At 45.5% G+C, this 16,038-nt stretch overlaps 1 long non-coding RNA gene across 2 annotated transcripts in view; it reads left to right on the top strand.

The window, feature by feature from the left end:
• The window catches only part of LOC116156768 (uncharacterized), a 148,644-nt gene that overhangs the window by 126,138 nt on the left and 6,468 nt on the right, over window positions 1-16,038 (top strand). The window contains exon 8 of one of the 2 annotated variants that reach the window (XR_010382823.1): window positions 11,899-11,915. The exons of the other annotated variant lie outside the window; for it this stretch is intronic. This is a non-coding gene — a long non-coding RNA (uncharacterized LOC116156768). Of the gene's footprint in view, window positions 1-11,898; window positions 11,916-16,038 lie in introns of those variants that run through there. 2 annotated transcript variants of the gene reach the window in all.

Raw genomic sequence — 16,038 nt, 5'->3', positions numbered from 1 at the left:
TAGTCAGAAGTGGCAGACAGTGATCAGAACACACATCCCCAGTGTCTGGAGGACAGGGTTTTGGGTTTGTTTTTGATTTCGTTTTTTTGGCCATTTTTTGTCCCCCAGGCTGCTGCAAGGTGCTCTGCATCACGTGCACAGCCGCCTGCCACGTGGCCTGGGGTGAGGCATGAGTAGCTGTTACTGTGCCAAGAGCTGACACTGACCAAAGTTTACCGCAGTCTACCCTCCAGACCTTACCCTGGACCTTGCAAGTCTTCAACAGACTTCAAGTTCTGAAACAGTTACATCAGACAGACTCTGCCAGGGCCATTTTTGTCGAGGTGAGGGGGAAGAATCTTTGTACTTCCTACACCACCTTCTTCCCAGGTTTCTCTGCCGATCGCTGCTTGCTGAGACAATGCGCAATGTTCACAGCTTGCTCTGGCAGGAAGATCAATGCTTGGTCATGTGTTTACTTCTTTGACATAGTTTAATTCAGTTTCCCAGGATTTTTGTATTTATGCTCATTAAACATGATTCAATGTACTTTTATTTTAGTGTTTCCAAGTTACAGTAGCTTTACAAAAAATTAGGTAGATTTCCATAACTTTCTATACTTTGTAGTAATTCATGCAGCATTGAAATGAACTGTTTCTTAAAAGTTTCAAAAATACCATATGAATTTGGAGCCATTCTGAAAGCTAATTCTTTGAAAACTTCTTCAAACTCTTGCTTGCTTTTTGGACCACTGAAAATTTTAATACTCTAATGTGACAACATAATGCCATTTGCAGCAACATGAATGGACCTGGAGAATGTCATTCTAAGTGAAGTAAGCCAGAAAGAGAAAGAAAAATACCATATGAGATTGCTCATAAGTGGAATCTAAAAAACAAAAACAAACAAACAAAAACAAAGCGTAAATACAGACAGAAATAGACTCACAGACAGAGAAGACAGACTTGTGGTTACCAGGGGGGTGGAGGGTGGGAAGGGATAGACTGGGATTTCAAAATTGTAGAATAGATAAACAAGATTACACTGTATAGCACAGGGAAATATACACAAAATGTTATGATAACTCACAGAGAAAAAAATGTGACAATGAGTATGTATATGTCCATGAATGACTGAAAAATTGTGCTGAACACTGGAATTTGACACAACATTGTAAAATAATTATAAATCAATAAAAAATGTTAAAAAAATACTCTAATGCATCTTTGATAATGTATACTTTCCTATCTTACCAAGATTTTCCATTTCAGGAATATGTAGTGTAATTCTTAATCGTTATTAGATATGTAATGTTTTAACTTATGATTTTATTTTATCTTTATTCTGCTTTATTAACTAGATTTATTGGGGTTAACTGGCAATATTATGTACTTTTATTGCTTTTTACCAAGCACTAACTTTTAGCTTTGCAAATCAATTTTTCTGTTTTACGTAATAGTTTATACTTTTACTATTTATTTCTCATCACTTTCAGTGAGTTTATTTTATTGATTTTTTAACCTCTTTTAAGAAGTCAGTTCATTTTCTTATTTTAAATTTTTAAGAAAGGCAGCTATGAATTTGCCTAAATATCAGCTTACTTACATTGCATGGTTTTCTATTAATTTTTCACTGAGACTTCATTTACTTGTGTATTAAACAAACATTGAATTCTAACAATTTCCCAGCACTGTTATGGCCTTCAGTACACAACAATGACAAAAATAGAAAATCTCAAGTCCTATGGTACTTGCAGCTAAGAGAGACAATCAGAAAGGTAAAACCAGAGTATGTAGTATATTGCTGAGGATAAGTGACAGGGGCAGCCATGTGCACACGGAGGGGGCAGGTGATGGAGGAGCAGCCATGTGTACATGAGGAGGTGGGTACAGATGGAGAGTGGGCCTTTCAGGCGGAAGAAGTCACAGTGCTGAAGGCACCAACTTGGCAGCCTGGAGGTTTTTTTTTTTTTTTTTTTTTAAACATTTTTAAATTGATTAATAGTCATTTTACAATGTTGTGTCAAATTCCAGTGTAGAGCACAATTTTTCAGTTATACATGAACATACATATATTCATTGTCACATTTTTTTTTTTGCTGTGAGCTACCACAAGATCTTGTATATATTTCCCTGTGCCATACAGTATAATCTTGTTTGTCTATTCTACAGTTTGAAATCCCAGCCTGTCAGCCGGGAGGTTTTGAGGAAATCAAAAGGTCGGTATGCATCAGGCATGGGATGAGGGGGAAGAGGACAGTGGGGACGGTGGGTGGGAACAGCAGAGCAGGAGAGGGAAATGCCGGAGCTTTAACAGGACTTTTGGTCCCTGTAAGGACTCCTGACAGTGAACTGTGTCTGACTTCTGTGTTTCCTCTGGTTACTTTTCTGGAAATAGACCAAAGCAGGGGATGTGGGAAGCAAGTTAGGAGGCTTTGTGAATAAAATCTGAATAAAATGTGGCAGCAGTGGAGGTGGAGGTGGGATAAAATGGGAAGATGCCTATGAGACTCTGGCCCCTGCTGGGGAGACCAGCACTGTTGTTCATCTAGGTGGGAAGATGGGTGAGCAGGTCTAGAGTGAGGGTGGGGAGCAGACTGGGACCACAGAGTCCTCCCTCACTCCTAGCCTTCATTTACTCAATGAATAATGTAGGGGAGAATCCTTTATTTCCAAGTGGGTGCAGATGATTCATTTGCTTGTTTACAGATTCCTTAAAATGACAAGTTTCATTAGTATTAGTAGCAGCAATTACTGCCACTCACTCAGGCTGTCTCAGGCCCTGTGCTGAGCACGGTATTGGATTATCCCATGTGCAATCACCCTAATAAAGTGTCTCACAGTTCAGGTACTTAAGGCTTAGAGAAACCGAGTCATTTTCCCAAGATGTGCTAGAGAGGCGTGAGGTTAGAAATGGAGCCCAGAGCACTGCAGTCCAGACCCCGCGGTGTGTGATTACTGCTCTTGCAAATTTTCAGATTCTCTTCAGTGTAAAATTTGATAAACTTTTCTAAATACTCCATGTTATGTTTTGATCAGATTAATAATAATGCATTGACACTCCTACAGTCTCCACATACTTTCCTCTTATTTCTAAGTTTGTTTTGTATACTTTGAAGTTATTCAATATTTTATTCAAGTTATAGCCTCATTGTACAAAGTTATTTTTATCAGTATTAAAAAGACTCCCTTTCTTACACATATGTTAGAAAAATCATGGATCATTTCTTGAAAGATACACAAAAGACTGGTCACACTGGTCAGCCCCAGGAAGGGAGCCAGGAGTCCCGACCCCACATGTCTCCTCTTGCAAGGATTATCCATAAAGAAGAAGGCCCTTATTTTACTGCTTCTTTGGGAGGAGGGGGAGGATGGAGGTGAAAGCCATATCTGTGTTAGGTACCTGGCCTTTCAGACTGACCTGTCATGGTTTGTACAGATTACACAGCTGAACTTCTGCCAAGACACACATGAACACTGGGGCCCTCCCATCCCACAAGAACAGGCAGACAGAAGTTTGTCCTCACAACTGAAGCAGCCCCATTTTTGTTTCAGCTCTGATTTGGAAGGTAGTTAAACTGTCAAAACACACTCCCTACCATTTTCATTTTCCTGCAGCTGGGATCATTTATTCAGGCCACTACTGTTACTGCAGGTTGACAGATTTAGTATAGGATTGGGACACCAGAACAGTCAGAAAATCATCAACAAACTCCCCATAAATGCGCCGACCGAAAGGAATAACAATGTATCTCCCAATGAGACTACTACTTGTTTTATTTTTTTAATGAGCATTAGTCACATTAAAGTTAACCATTTTTAAAGACAATTTAAATCACATAAACATCACACATGTCATTCCCAACTACACCTGTGGGATCATACAGCTGGCATCACTACCACCCTCCGCCCTCTTCCCTAAATACAGCTTCACACTTGTCCTGCTATGGTTACAAGGCCTTGATCTTGACTGAGAGACTAAAATGTCATCATCTTTTCCTTCGTGTCCTGGAAGCCCCCTGACACCCGCCTCCAGGGCACAAGGTCGGTGAGGCCCTGCTCGGATCTCCCTGAAACCCAGACCCACAGCTGTGCTGTAGCCGAGGTTTTATATCCTTCCCACTATTCTAAAAGTTATTTTTTATTTCCAGGTTTATTGAGCTATAATTGACATAGAACACTGGATAAATTTAAGGTGTATGGCATAATGATTTAATATACGTCTATACTGTGAAATAGTCACCACAATGAGTTATCATTAATCACCTCACAGTTACACATTCTTTCCTTGTGATGAGAACTTTTAAGATCTACTCGCTTAGCAGCTTTCATATATAAATAAAGTTACCGACAGTCACCATGCTCACATGACAGCGCCAGGACCTACACATCTTATAAGTGGAAGTCCGACCCCTTAGCACTCTTGTCACCTTCACTCAGCAACCCCTTCTGCAAGTTCTTAAAGGGCAGTGAGCACATGTTCCTCAGACCCTCCTCGTGTGAACATAGTGCCATTGACTGCCTGGTGTTTTCTCAAAAAAGGGACGAGTGAACAGGGTCGGTCTTTCCTCTTTCCCCAGGAAGGTGTGTCCACAGGCCCTTCAGCTCACAGCAGGGAGGCCTGAGGGTCTGCAGCACTCAGGGAGCTTGGCCCTTCTCTAGTTACACTGTGGACACCTCTGTATAGACGCACTACACTGAGAATCGCTCTTGTTTACACAACTTCATTTTGCAGGCAAGGTGCAGAGGCTCTGGAGAGACAGTGCCTGCCCCAGCCCCACAGACCCCAGGCCTCCTAGGTGCCTCTTCTTGGTCCCCAGACCACGCTCCTCCCCACTCCTCCCTCTCAGCCTTGCCTGTGAAGGCCCAGCGGAGCTGGGTCTTGGCCCTGACCTCTTGATCAGCAGCTTTAGCCCGTGTTTCCTTTGGTTCCTGGGTGGCCTCGGAGCCCCACCTCTGAACCTCTGCCTCCCTCCCGCGTTTGCCAGTCTCTTCCCCCTAGTCCTGCTCTCAGCCACGCCAGTGCCCTAGAACCATGAAGCTGCCACACGTTCCCCTCCCGCCCACTCCAGTTATGAGCATCTTCGTATCTGCTCTTCTGCACTCAGCCTTGTTGGATGGCGGTGCTGGTCCTGGCTGGAACACCAGTGCGTGTCCCTCTGCACGCCACGTGAGCTGCTGCCCTCCCCTAGCCCTCCAGTGCACGAGTATTGGTTCTTTAAAACCTGCCTTTTCATCTTCATGAATAAGTAAAGCTCACCAGAATCCAGAATCCCTCCCCCAGAAGGGCAGAAGGAAGCAGAGCCGCCCAGCAGACAGGTGAGCATGGCCTGTGCATGGCACAGACGCCACCTTCCTCACACCGACCAGGCCTCTCCTGGGCCTGCAGACCTACTGTGCACAGTCAGCGTGCTCTGTTTCTCTTACCAGACCGCCCCACCCCATGGCCTTCCTCCCATGCTGCGCACTTCCCCGGGGAACAGTGTCCCCATCCCACCACGGGAGGAGGCGCTATCAAGACCAGAATCATTGAGAAACAGACCCTATTTTTTTCACTATTACTAATTCTACAAAATCAAATTCCTCCCAAGCATAGTGCTGTTAACTAACGACACAGCCGTTGATTTTGCAATGAAATTACGGGAACTCTGTGCTCCCCTGGAACAAAGCAAGCCTTCCTATGCTGCTCTCGTATAGCTGAGGTTGCCGATTTTATCCTGTGAGCAGCCTGAAAGATGCATACAAATGGAAGGATGACGGTAAATTCAGCAGCGCTGTGACGCACCATGGAGAGGTGAGGGCACCAAATCAACATCCCCAACAAAAGGCCAATATGCTTTCTCACCCGCCCAGTGGTGACTGCATCATGAGGGCTGGGAAGGAAATAAACAGCCCCATTTTTCTGAGTGCCCCCAACCGCAGCGTAGAATTGGGTCAAACCACACTACCTTGAGGCATGGGAAAGGCTCTGCTGGGCACTTGGCCACGTACCTCCAGTCCCCATTGCTCACAGAGACTCAGTATTGTTCCTACATTTATCCACCCTTCAAAACCAGCCTGCAGCTGGTGCTGTGGCTGCTGGGGCTACAGCAGCAGTTTGGACTGTGCAGCTAGGAGTCTCGGTGGCAGGTGTGTGAAATGATGGTAGCAACGGAAGATCAGTAGAGCCTCGCTGGCTGCTTCTCCATCTCATGCTGGACCCACCCACACTCCCACTTAGCCATTCTTACATATTCTTCAGTCCCTTCCATCCATACACTAGATTGAGCTTCCTACTTGCAAGGCTTCCCAGCATACTGAACTTTTCCCCATAGCACTCAACACGGTCGGTGACTATAGAGTTACTTGTGCAAATTACACAGTGCTCCCACATATGGTTGTGTAAACCATGCAATGCACAAGGGGATGAGTGAGCGCTGGGACCCAGGCTGCACTCCAGTGCCCCACACACCTGCAGCACCTTAGCGGGTGTGCAATAAATATGCATCAAGTGAGGCCCCAGTGTGGCCATGGCAAATCCCTACCCTAAGTTGAATTCACCCAGCTTGTAGACATAAGTCTGCTTGGTGCCTGAGCTGTAAGTCCTGCTGATGCACTCAGCACAGTCGGTAGCCCAAAGTATACACAACAGGTTAAAACGCACAATGATGTAGAGAAAACCCTAAAGATTCCACCAAAAAAAAAAAAACCTACTAGAAATAATAAACAAATGCAGTAAAGTGGCAGAGTATAAAGTCAATATACAAAAATCTGTTGTGTTTCTATATAGTAACAATGAGCTAGCAAAAAGAGAAACCAAGAAAACAATCCTTGCTGCCCTGACACTGCACACTCCTCGTAGAACCAGATGCCATTTTTTTCAGTTGATTTTTTAGCGGAAACTCTACAGGCCAGAAGGGAGTGGCATGATATATTTAAAGTGATGAAAGGGAAAAACTTAGAACCAAGAATACTCCATCCAGCAAGGCTCTCATTCAGATTTGATGGAGAAATCAAAAGTTTCACAGATAAAAAATAGCTAAAAGAATTCAGCACCACCAAACCAGCTTTACAACAAATGTTAAAAGAAATTCTCTAGTCATCAAACCTTAAGAAAAGAACAAAAACAAGAAAGAGAAAAAGAAGACCTACAAAATATTGCTTTGGCAATTTGGAGTCTTTAATGGCTCCATATAGATTTTGGAATTGTTCGTTCTAGTTCTGTTTAAAAAAAATTTGTGGGTGTTTTGACGGGGGTTGCATTGGATCTGTGGGTTGCTTTGGATGGTATGGTCATTTTGATAGTGTTGATTCTTGCAATCCAAGAGCACAAGATATCTTTCCATTTCTTTGTATCATCTTCAATTTCCTTCATCATTTTATAGTTTTCAGAGTATAGGCAACCTCCTTGGTTAAGTTTATTTCTAGGTATTTTGTTGTTTTGGATACAATGGAAATGCTTATGCCAGTTAAAAAATTCTGGGTTTTGAAGTTAAAAAAAAAAGTGAATGAAGGGCAGCAAATGGCAAAATATCTTATTTTGTGGGTGAGTTGTGTTCCATTGCATATGTATGCTACATCTTTGTTCATACATCTGTTTATGTGCACTTGGGATGCTTCCATGTCTTGGCTATTGTAAATAGTGTTGCTGTTAGTAGTGGGGTGTATGTATCTTTTTGAATTAATGTTTTTGCTTTTCTTGGATATATGCCCAGGAATGGAATTGCTAGGCCATGTGGTGGTTCTATTTTTGGGTTTTTGAGAAACCTCCATGCTGTTTTCCATAGTGGCTGCACCAATTTACATTCCCACCAACAGTGTACAAGGGTTCCCTTTTCTCCACATCCTTGTCAACATTTGTTACTTGTTTTTTTGTTTGTTTGCTTTTTTTGATGATGGCCATTCTGACAGGTGTGAGATGATGCCCTGTGGGCCATCTGCATTTCCTCGTTTGGAAAAATGTCTGTTCAGTTCTTCTCCTCATATTTTAAATGGGTTGTTGTTTATTTGCTTTTTAATTGAAATATAGTTGATTTAAAATGTCTTAGTTTCCGGCATACAGCATGGATGGACTTAAGAGAGCATTATGCTAAGTGAAATAAGTCAGACAGGGCAAGACGATACTGTAAGATATTACTTACATGTGGAATCTAAAAAAATACAACCAACTAGTGAATATAATAGAAAAGAATCAGACTCACAGATGTGGCGAAGAAACCACTGGCTACCAGTGGGGAGAAGGAAGGGGGAGGGGCAAGATGGAGGTGGAGGATTAACAGGTACAAACTGGGAAAGCTTTCAGCGGGCATTACTCAGAGGTGAGATAAGAGTCTGAAGTAAGACTAGGCAGGATCTGATGACCCATTTATTATAAGGGGGGCTGAGGATTCCATTTAGACAGACAGTGCACTGTGATGCAGAAAAGAGATGGGGACAAGGAGAGGGGGGTGATGGGGGCACATGGCATCCTTGCCTAGAAATACTGAGATGCTGAGGACATTCAACCAGAATGGTGCGGCCACAGCCCAGGAAAGGAACCACAGACCTGCTACCATGGACCAAGGACACACGGCATCTTGCATCTGTGGCCACATGGGGCGCTAGAAATCCATGTAATGAAGACAGAAAGGAACAGGAAATTCATTAGTCTTTTATCCATTTCTCTGATCTGTCTGCTTCTTGAAAAAAAAAATCAAAGGAGACTGAAAAGTCAGACTAATCCAGATAAAATCTAGCTTTTAGCTCCCATTTTAAGTAAAAATTTTCACATTACCCTATTCTGGGGTACAATTTGAAGCCATTCAGGTTTTTCCAAATATGTAAGAACAAAAATCCACTTATGCATGAAAAATGATACTAACCTTAAGTCAAACTTTAGGGTACAGAAACCTCTGAACTGTTGTGGAAAATACACATTCAAATTTTTGAGGAACATTGTAAAAAATAATAAAGGTGATCTTTTTAAAAAGAAAACCCTGGGGAGAATTTGATGGAAGAAAACTGTAAGACACAGATCAGCAAACACCCATCCTGCACCTCTGGGTCTAAAAAGCAGAAGAGAGCGAGCTCTTCCCACACTCATTCCCCTGTTTCTTTCTTCTTTGAAAATAACTTTTCTGAGGTGTGATCAACGTAAAAAAGGTGAACACATTTAATGTCTAAAACTTAATGAGTTTAGAGATAAATATACTCCATGAAGCCATCATCACATAGGTACCAAAAACCTATCCATCCCCTCCAAACATTTCCTCCCACCCTCTGCATTGATGATAACATTGAGCACGAGAGCTGCACTCTTAGCAAACTGCGAAGCGTACCACCCAGTGTTATTAACGACAGTCCCTATGCTGTGCAGCACATCTCTGCCACTTAACTTGCAAACTGAAAGTCTGTAAAAACCAAGGCAGGAACTGCTCCTAGAATTCCAACTGTCTCCCTGCAGTGTGTGAATGGAGGGGGAAGTGGGAACTATTTCAGGGCAGAGGATCTGCGGTGGGGCACACCCCACCCAGCCCACCACACAAGGGCAGAGAGACAGGAGCTGGAAGGAGCAGGCACCCCCACCCAGCCCGCCAGAGCCCCTGGCACCCCTCTGTCTCAAAGGGAAAAAACCTCTCACATGTAATGTCAAGATAGGAAACTGGCCTGTGTCCCGAGGGAGACTCGAATTTACCTACCACAGTACCTTTGAGTTTTAGGTAGTTAAAGCAGTGTTTTATATGAATTAAGAAACCACAAATTCTTTTTGACCCTGGGGCACCACTTTAGGTAATGTTCCCTAAATAGGCCAGATGTAACTTGTACAAAAATGTCTATAGCAGCACTACTTATAGGTACTCAGAATACTAGGAAAAGCAAAATAAACACTGAATGAATGAATAAAAAGCAAAAGAAAACAAATGATCAGCCATGACAGAATATCTAAGCAAATTACCACTTAGTAGCATAATTAATATTTAGTCCAGAAGCATTAAGAATGCCAAGGACATTACCGTTTCTACATAATACATACGTGAAATAATTTTTAAAGAAAATGCAAATAATGTGCATATATGAGCTGCATAAACATGCATAAAAGATGCACCAATAATCGGGTAAGAATATGAGGTGACAGACATACAACCGATGTGGCATTTTTTTTTATCAGCACATATGCACAGAGGGTTGATCACCAGAACTTTAGTGAATAAACATGGCCTGATTTTTTTTCTTTGAGCACATTCAGCGGCAATGCCCTTTCCAAATGTTTGCAGAGGACACATAAACTGCAGGGAGGAGAGACAAGGAGAGGGAGCTTCACTGACCTGGACGGTCCTCCCTGGCCCCTCTCCCCAGGGACATTTCTGGTGGAGGTCTCACATGGCCTGGCGAGCTCTGAGGTGCGCCTGGACAGAGGCCACCCCCACCAAGAAGCTCTCTAAGTGTGCTTTCGGTCTCAAGTATATCCAAATGGCTTCAAAGGGTTGGTGCAATTACTTTCCTGTCTGTGGCTCTGACCTCAATTCCGTTAGTCAAAACAGGAGGTGCCTTCTCAATCCTGTTTGAACACTACTGCTGGTCCTCGCTATCTATTTCTCCCCATTTTCTTCACCGTCAAAGCAAGGAGAGTAAGCACATGATCCTTGCTAGCAGTTTTCTCCCCATTATCATATGGCCATCCAGAAAGACAATTTAAAAAGTGCCTTTCCCAGAGCACATCTTCATTATAGAGGAACTACCAGAATAGATAAAACACATGATCAATGAAAAAGCTGATTTAAAGTCTCTAGGTTCTAAATAGAGCTGAATCTTCTCCTACCATGATCCTAAGGTCTAACAGACACAGACCTGACTGCTTTAAGGACCGGACCTTTGTCCAGCTTGTGTAAGGATTCTCAGTGACTGTCGCATCACTGGCATTCAATGAATGAATGAATGAATGAATGACTTCTTCTGGAGAGGAAAAGGCCACAGGGACCAGCAAGGCCTCCCAAGCAGAGACACTGCTTATCGCTTTTGTGGTTCTGTAAAACAGCTTGCTTCTAGGAAATCAAAACTTGCCCCTCACCACCCCGCCAGCGCATGAAATCTTCCCACTGACGCAAAAACCTAACACCACGTGACTTCTTATAAACCGAAACCTAAAACCCTATGAAAGTCTGTACACGAACCTGCAATCGGGACTGTTAACTCCTCTGGGCCCACCGGTGCGATAAATCTGAGTTCTCTAGCCCTCCGAGTGTCGCTTGGGATTAAGAGAGGATGTCGGTGCCTTTTCTACCATCAGAAGCAGTCTGGATTCCTCAATTCAATTTGTCTTTACAGTCCCTCCCTGCCTCCCCCCCAGCACTTGGTAAGCAGCTCTCAACTCAACGCAGGTCCCAGCAGCAGCAGAGCCACTGTGGATCAGGGCCACCCCAACCCCGCTGGAGCTCCAGTAGCAGGGCAGCGCTCACCTGCCAGTCTGCACTCTGTTGCAGTGCGCTTTCCAACTCTCCAACTTTTCTAATCCTGGGGGTGTCATTCAGACCATCCTGATTCAAGATTCCTTAAGATTTTAGAGCTAGCACGGGCCTTCCTTACAAAAGCACTCTCCAAAACCTTTGTGTTCTGGTAAGGAGACCGGAGTCCTCCAATGGCAGGTGGAGCCAGGTTGGAGAGCAGCCCTCCTCCGGTCACCCCACACCCAGCTCTATCCTCCCAACTGTAATAGAAGAGAATGGGTCTGGCTCTGGCTCTATGTTGGATCTGTTCCTTTAGCTTTAACCCTGTGCCCTGTTTTCTAGGCTTAGTCTTGTTGGTTCTGCACCTTTTGTGAAACAATGTTGCCTTTAGCCTGAAACACACAGGAGAGCCTATTCTGGAGGCTCTGACCTTTAAGGAAGCTAGCACTTAAGCACTTACATAGAGATGGCAAGTTGCAAAGTAAGAGAATAACCTTTGTTTTGTTGGAGGTTTGCAGGGACACCATGACCTGGCCTACATGGACGGCTGCAAGAACAAAGAACGCCTGCAGCAAGAAGTTTGCAACAACCAACCACACTCCCTCCTTTTTTTTTTTTTTTTTTTTTTGAGCCTGTATTCTGACTAGAGCAGGATGGTTCTCCAGGACATCAGTCTGCCATCCTCTCAGTCTGTCAGCTTTCTAAATAAAGTCGCTATTCCTTTCCCCAACACCTCATTTCCCGATTTACTGGCCTGGCATGCGGCAAGCAGAACGAGTTTGGACTCAGCAACACAACCTCCGTACCTCTCCCCCAGCACCAGCCCCTAACCAGTTCCCCATCACCCCCTCACCAGGTCCATCCTCCTTCTGTCCCAATCCCTGCAATGTGCTGGTCCCTTGGTAAGGAATGTCCTCTCTGAGGCCCAGTCAGAAGCTGTGCAGCTTCCCCCAACTTTTCTGGCAACAGAGGTTCCATGCTTTGCTTCTGGAGCACTGGTTTCAAAGTCTCTGGGTGTAATTACCTGTTTAGACATCTGTCTCTTTCAGGAGCCTGACTGCCCTAAGGCCATGGGACCCTGACATGTACCAAGAATCCTTTGACCTCTGCTGGGTCACCACAGACTCAGAAATCAAGGTGTTCTCTGGCTGTATCCCAGGTTTAGACACTGATATCAGAATCTCAACTCAAAGGACTCAACCAAACCTCTGGCACCTCACACTCCAACCTCGTGAGACCTGCCCTCCTTGGACGGCTCTCACAAGATGCTCAGGGTGGGGATCCCCCCGACTCACTGGTGTGCCTCGACCTGACAAGTGATGCCGGCCAACAGCTCAGGAGCACCTGGCTGCAGGCTCAGGCAGCGCTTCCTGGGAGGGCCGACGGAAGCTGCAGGAGCGGCCAGGCCCTCAGACTTCTCCCGGACTCTCAACTTACCCTTTTCTTAATCACATAATACCTAACTTGTGACAGGTTTTTTGCTTTTTTCACTTTTACGAGCATTTCCACAACCTCATCATTGTTCAGATGGTGCTTCAGACCAACCTGGCTGAACCCTTCCAAGACTCATGCCCCAGACAGTCCTGCCTCCTTCAACCACAAGGTCCAAGGAGCAAACTGTGAGAGACAGCATGTGTGAAACCAAGCAAAGCTCTGAAATGCCACCTCCCCCCTGTCCTCCTCTCCCCTGCTTTGGTACCAGTCTCTTTCACCTCAACATGTACACTGATGTTGGGCTAAAAAATTCCCCTTCTATTATAGAGCTTGATGCCCTGAGCACCAGGAGGTGAGAAGCCAGCACCAGTCTGCCACTGTTCAGGGCCCCATGTGGCAGGTGAGTCCAGCCCCCAAATGGCCCATGTCCATCAGGGAGGTGGTGATGATGAGCATGAACAGGCTCTCCTGTTAAAGACAACATGGCACATGGAGTCCCCACCTCCTGCTGGTTCCCCTAATCAAACACTAGAAACAGTTGTCAGAGGGGAAAGGCAAAACCTCACAAAAGACTCAAGTGCCTGCTGCCACATGCTCAGGAAAGGCCTGGAAGTCGTTTGAACTCAGGTGCGGCTGAATCTGAACATCCCAAAGAAGCTTACACCTTGAAGCTGGGTCCTAACCCTTCATGGGGTCTGTCTCAAGGACCAGGCCCCTGCAGTGGAGCAGAGGAGAAGGTGGTGGGCACAGGAAAGGCTGTTTTGGCTTTAGGCAAACCCCTTCCCACACATGCTCTGCCATCTACCATCTGAAGCCTCTTCACTGCAGAGTCACAAATCCCCAGACAAACCTCCAAACAGGCATCCTCAGAGGATGGCAAGCCACAGGAGGTCCCCCTCATTAACAAAAATCTTTCCCCTAACCTTCTAGGACTGTGTCAGCTTTGCTCCCTCGTTCCCTCCCAAAGTACAATTTTATAGACTCCAAACAGCTCTTCCAACCCCCCTGAGCAGAATCGGAGGATGGGCAAGCAGGCAGGCTGTCTGCCTTGAAAGCTGGGACTCGGCTGACACAATGTGAATAAGGGAGATTTCCAGGCAGCAGAAACGTTACGACATTTGCTGACTCTGATTCTTTAAGACAGTTGGCCTCAGCTCCATTTCCAGAATTGGTGTCAGAGCCACTGAAGGACAAGGCTGTTGTCCAGTCCAGTTTCCAAAAGAACACTTCTTCCCAAGCACAGGCTGTGGGAGCGGGCACGAGCTTTCTGCAAACTCTGTGAGCAGAAGAGCTGTCATGAAGCCAGCCCGAATGTGCCTGTGTTCTTGACTGAGGCTGCCCAGAGACCACGACCTCAGGTAAAGGTGATGGCACCGTGGCTGTGACAAACTGACTGGGCAGGGCCCCTGGGGGTCAGAAGCATCCAGGACCAGGAATAGTTGTAACCTACCAAAATTAAGAGCCTCTGTATGGAGGGGGCCCTCACGCAGCGCCGGGAACCACAGCAGTCCTCGTGAAGGTGGCATCTGTGGGAGAGAGGGCGCAGGCTGGTCAGCGTCCTGCAGGAGCAAGGGCCAGACTAGTCAAGAGGTCCAGGCAGACGTCAGTGCAAAGGACAGAGCTGCCACTGCTGCATTCTGTTACACCAGCAGAGCTGTGGTGGCCCAAATGGAAGGCACTGAGAGGGACAGGGTCATTGTCATTCCAAGCACCATGATTGCTACACATCCCCTGGGTCAAATCATAATGGTTTCCCTCTGTGGATGCACTGCTATCGGATGACCAAAGACCTGCATGAAACGTGCGAGCCTCACATCCAGAGGGAGGTTCAGCGATAGACACAGCGCTGCAGAGCCTGCTCGGTCCTGGCCACGGTCAGCAGATAGGAATGCATGCCCACAGGACCAGAGGTCAGGGCAGAGCTTATGAAGTCTGACACATGAAGTGGTTTAGTCCTGGTCTTACTATTTACCAGCTGCAGGACTTCTGGCAAGTTAACCTCTGGGATCCTCAATTTCCCCATCAGCAGAAGGGGTGGGTGGGCAGGATCCCTTCAGAGTCTTACGGAGAGTGCTGACAAGGGCCACGGCTGTTCACACCTCCCAGACCCCACAATGCTGGTTGGTGCTCAAGGTGTTCAGCATCCTTCCTCCCCCAGAAGTGCCCGAGAAAGGCCCTCATATGCACCCTCCGCCCAAGGACAGGCCCAGAGCTGGGACAAGGCTCCAAGGGGTTAGCTCTGCCTCTTTCTATATTCCAGCCCTTCCCCAGCCTTTGTTCTTTTTTGAAAAGCTATGAAAGCTCAGTCTCTGTGAAAGGCTCTGTGCTTTGGTTTTTACAAAGAAATTGTCACTAAAACAATTTCAGTCCAACTGGCAGTGGAGTGGGGGGGGCAGGCAGGGGTAGGCTGTTTCTTGGTAATATTAAATTATCACAGAATTGTGATCTAGGTTCCCACCAATTTTCTTCTCTTGAAAAAAAGTAGTTGGGAGAAATACACAATTTGATCCAAGATCTTGGGCATTGAATTTGTAGATAGTTTCAGTACAAACTGACTAGTCTTAAGTAGAGGAATGGGTAGAAAACAGCTCCTTAGAAATTCTTAGTTAAGCTGGAGAGTTATGAATTACAATGGGACTCAGCAGACCTGAGCTCCAGCGCTGCCTCTCCTTGGTTGGCCAATCAGGGCCTGCTTCTAGCTCTTTAAATCACCAGTGCCCAGTCACTGCTAAGCTCTCTATCATTCCAAGGACAAGCTGAGCTGAGAGGCTCCCCCAGTGAACCACCATCATCATACACACACACACACATACACACACACACCCCATTCTCCACATGATCCGATGTCTCAGCCCACTCTTCCCATAGTCCATGAACTAGGTAGAAATTGCTGATTCCGATAAGATGCTCCTATAAACTGATGACATAAGCTAATCTGTTTAACTTGCTTTAACCCAACAACAGCTGACAGAGCACTGAAATGTGTACTTAAAAAATGCTATGAGGGAGGTGTGGAGAACCCTCCTACACTGCTGGTGGGAATGTAATTTGGTGCAGCCACTGTGGAAAACAGCATGGAGATTCCTCAAAAGATTAGGAATAGATTTACCATATGAACCATCAATCCCACTCCTGGGCATATATCCAGAAGGAACCCTAATTCAAAAAGACACCTGCACCTCAATGTTCATAGCAGCACTATTTACAATTGCCAAGACATGGAA

The sequence above is a fragment of the Camelus dromedarius genome, chromosome 2, assembly GCF_036321535.1.
Source record: "Camelus dromedarius isolate mCamDro1 chromosome 2, mCamDro1.pat, whole genome shotgun sequence".
In the NCBI taxonomy this organism is placed as follows: Eukaryota; Metazoa; Chordata; class Mammalia; order Artiodactyla; family Camelidae; genus Camelus; species Camelus dromedarius.
The sequence above is the reverse complement of the archived record's forward strand: the minus strand, read 5'-3'. Positions and strand labels throughout refer to the sequence as shown.